This window comes from Malurus melanocephalus, unplaced genomic scaffold, assembly GCF_030028575.1.
Source record: "Malurus melanocephalus ecotype Western Australia unplaced genomic scaffold, MMel_1.1 scaffold_148, whole genome shotgun sequence".
Classification (NCBI taxonomy): domain Eukaryota; kingdom Metazoa; phylum Chordata; class Aves; order Passeriformes; family Maluridae; genus Malurus; species Malurus melanocephalus.
Genome location: NW_026623380.1, coordinates 59,012 through 63,115, shown reverse-complemented (window position 1 = coordinate 63,115; position 4,104 = coordinate 59,012). Strand labels below are relative to the sequence as shown.

General features: G+C 37.4%; 1 pseudogene; it reads left to right on the top strand.

Annotated features, from left to right (window-relative positions):
- The first annotated feature begins 206 nt into the window (after positions 1–206).
- LOC130576673 (golgin subfamily A member 6-like protein 2) lies at positions 207–3,904 on the top strand (annotated as a pseudogene).
- The last annotated feature ends 200 nt before the right edge of the window (positions 3,905–4,104 follow it).

Sequence of the window (4,104 nt, the reverse complement as noted above, 5' to 3'; positions counted from 1 at the left end):
CACGAGTCAGCAGTGCCCTGGCAGCCAGAAGAGTCATCCCTGTCCTGGGGCATCAGGCACAGCATCACCAGCTGGGCAAGGCAGGGGATTGTCCCAATCTGCTCTGAGCTGGACTAGCCTCACCTTGAATATTTTGAGCCATTTTGGTTCCACAATATTAGCAAGACATTGAGCTGTTAGACTGCATCCACAGGAGGGTCACGAAGATGATGAAGAGTCTGGAGAGGAAGCCAAATGAGAACGGGCTGAGGTGGCTTGGTCTGTTCAGCCTGGAGGAGACTCATCAGAGTTTTCAACATCTTCATGAAAGGAAATGCAGGGGAAGGTACTGATCTCTTCACTGTCATCATCAGTGACAGGACTTGAGAAAACATCATGAAGCTCAGTCAGGAGAAGTTTATGTTAATTTCTAGTGGAATAAATGATTATTGGTATAATTATAGCTACATTGTTTTAGTCCAACTCTGGAGTGCTTCAAAAAAATTCCTTATTTTCCAAGCTCTGATATTCCTTTTTTTTTTACTATGTAGATTGAGGAGAAAATATGGCCTTATTGTTTGACACCTGTTGAAAGTGACAGCTTTTTCCTACTACTTATATTCCTAAACTATAAAAGGAAGTGGCCTACATATCAAAATAATCAATGTTACTTTAAACTTTATATTTTAACATAGAAACAACTGCAAGAAGTACTGATTTACATGAACTACCCTTTTTAATCACTGTGACATTTWTACAGAAGCTGAAGAAAAATTAACTGAGCTATAATGTTCAGACATATCTGGATGATAAACATGGAAGATATAAGATTTAAATTGTTCTTGAGGAGTTAAAGTGAGGTAAAAAGACTGGGAAAGATATATGAACCCAAGATACTGATCTTGTTTGATATTATAGGTTTCAGTATTACTCATCTGCATTGCCTATTTAATTTGTGTGAGCAGGCAGGGGAATCAAATATCCTGAAGAAAAGGATTCAGAGGGCTGATCATCCTGTAAARTTTTCAGTGGGAATTGTATATATTCATCTCCTGGGATTACTGAGCATTTTACATGCCATATTTCAGTCGCCTACCTAATTAACATACAGAGCAGGCTGAGAGACAGCACAAAGAGATGATGTGATGTGTGCAGTGATTTAAACAGAATTGCCAAATCTCATTGTAAGCTCACTGGACTTTTTTTAATATCCTGAGCACATAGTGCATGATTAAAAAAAMCCCACGTATCACTTGCTTTGATCGGATAACAAATATTGGAAACAGGTTTGTACTTTAGCTGGAATACACTATTCCTCTGCCCCCCAAAATTCATAAGGAATAGACAAGTTACCAGTGTAATCTAAGATTCTCATGTGTCTGAAGTAATTCATCCTCTTTTCAAACAAAGCAAAGAGGTTGTCATAAAATATGTGGATCTTGTTTCAGCTGGAAAAAAAGAATGTTGCCTGGGAGAGAATGAAGATTGCAGACACCCTATCATCATGCTTTTTTATTATTCAATTCTCACTTTTCATATGCATTTGCTAAATATACTCAAATATTTGTAATTCTGAATAGTAATCCTAGTCTAATTTAAATAATATAGAGACCATGTATGGTTTCATCTATGGAATTATTGTAATTTAGAAATAACTCCAAATACAGTCACCCCAAATTTGTGCCAAGGTAACTAGAAGTAAAAGCTCACTTTCAGAGACTATGTAAGAAAATATTTTGTGGCAGCCATCAATATCAATGGGGAAAAAATTAGCTAGATGGACAACAATGTTTTGAATGAAYATATTGTCTGGAGAAATATGAAAAAAATATTGGTGAAAACAAAGACTGACTTGCTAGTCAATCCCTGCCCTACAAACCTTTATTATTTCCTTCAGATGGACACAACTTATTTGATCACCAGCGCCAYTTAATGTTGTGCCACTGCTGCTATGCCTTTTGAAATGACAGCATTGAGGAGCCTCACCTGACAGATCTGCCATGAGCTGCCAGATGGCAAACTGATTCAAGGATAACACAACAGTAACTACCGTATGATTTCCTTAATTTATCATAATTTTTCTCTTGGATACTCCGCAGATATAATGTGGTTCCTCTGAACATCTGGAATATGTGTACATATTTAGCTGTAAGTATAAATTATATGATTGAGTGGCATATGAGCTAATTGCTTAGTGTTTCTGAGCAAACACCAGGCATATATCCAAAACACGCTTGATTTCACAGTATCATCCTCTATACTGAAATTGAACTTATAAAAATCCTATTTAATCTGTACATTTACTCCAATCCAAACAATGTAACATTGTTGCAGCAGGTAGAATAAGGAATAAACAACAATAAATAGTGTTTAATGGCACCTTACCTCAGTTATATAATCAAGTTATATAATGAGAAAGACTGGCAAAGTTTTTAGACTCTAAAAGGACTCTAAAAGGAAATATAAGTATAATTAAATTAGCCTTGTGAAATTTAATTTGGTGTACATACTTCAACACGTACTTCAGCAAAAACATATAGTGCTTGTCAAATGTCAATATTGATTTACTATAATTTTTATTTTCAATTTAATACTATATTTATTTATTTACTTACTCATATGTTATTCTTGGACACTTCAACCTCTTTTCTCTGTTCCATAACTACTGCTTATGAAAGGTGGAATCACCCACCTGGACCATAGCATGGCCCCTAAGTGGTGCAGCTGAGTGACAATATGTCTGACTTGAAGGATAAATCCTCTTTAAGGAAAATCAACAATTTATCACTTCTGCCCCTATTTGCCATCTCCTTGTGATGCCTGATGATTTTTTGCTTTTCCCTTTGSGCTTCTGTACCCTCYATGCATCCACCTGTACCCCTTAGTCCACATGTTTGTAATTCCTGAAGCTTGATATTCCAGCTGAGTTTAGGAGTTCTGCTGGGCAGAGAGACCAAACATCCCAAGGAAGGAGTCAGTGTGCCCTGTGCTATCTCAAACCCGAGGCTCCAGCCTTGGGTGAAGCCTTCTCTCTGGAACATCTTGTGTAAACTGGGCTCTGGCCTCATCTTGGGGGGGGATTCATTAGAATAGGGGGACATTACTGCATTTGTGAAGTTTCTTATTGGGGAATCCTAGATAGAGATGCTAATTCCTGTAACCTATAAAACTTGTATCCGTGATGTACACGGGGTGTGCATTCTGCCATCAAGTTGTGCACCTGGGATCCCAAATACCGAGGTAAAACCCTTTTTATCCCCTTAACCGTGTCTGTATCATTATTAAAAACTGGCCTTTCAAGGCAACACTTSTACACGACATGATTTAACCAAACTGGAAGGAGAATCTGGTCCTTCGAGAAGAGAATCAAAATCTTCAGCAAAAGAACAAAGCTTTTCATATTGAGAACAAAGCCTACTATCAGGAGAATCAAAGTGTCCACAGACAGAACAAAGTCCTTTGGGAGCAGAATAAAATCCTTCAAGAGAAGCATAGGGACTCTTCAGAGGAAACARAAGACCTTGAGAAACAGCAAAAGGCCCTCCAACAAAATAAAGCCCTCAGAGAAGAGATTAAGGCTCTCAAAGAATAAGAATGAGCATTTGCATTGAAGGGAAAAGCTCTTCAGCACGAGACTTTAGCTTTATGTGAGAAATGCAAAGCCTTCGAGGACCAGCTTAGAGCTCTTGAAGAGAACAAAGCCATTCAGGTAGTGGAGAAAGCTCTTTGTGGAAAAAAAAAAAAAAAAAATTCCTCGGTGAGGAGAAATTTGCTCTGCAAAAGGGGAATATGTCCCTTCAAGTAAGAAAAAGCCCTAGGAAGTTAGGAGAAAGCTCTCCAAGAAGAGCACAAAGAACTCCATGAATGGAGTAAGATACTTCAAGAGAAGTAACRAAGTCATCTCAACAAAGAATCAGGTGCTTAGGGAGATTTTACACAAAGACTGAAGAGTTTACAAAAAAAAAAAAGTAATTTTTTTTTACAGAACATTGGAGGATATTAATAGAAAAAGGATTGTGATGTAATGAACATCAAAGTCATATGCAAGTGAGACTGTGCCAGACTTTCCCTTTTCATATCTTGATTATCCAGTGAAGTAACATAATTGGGATGAAATACTTTCAG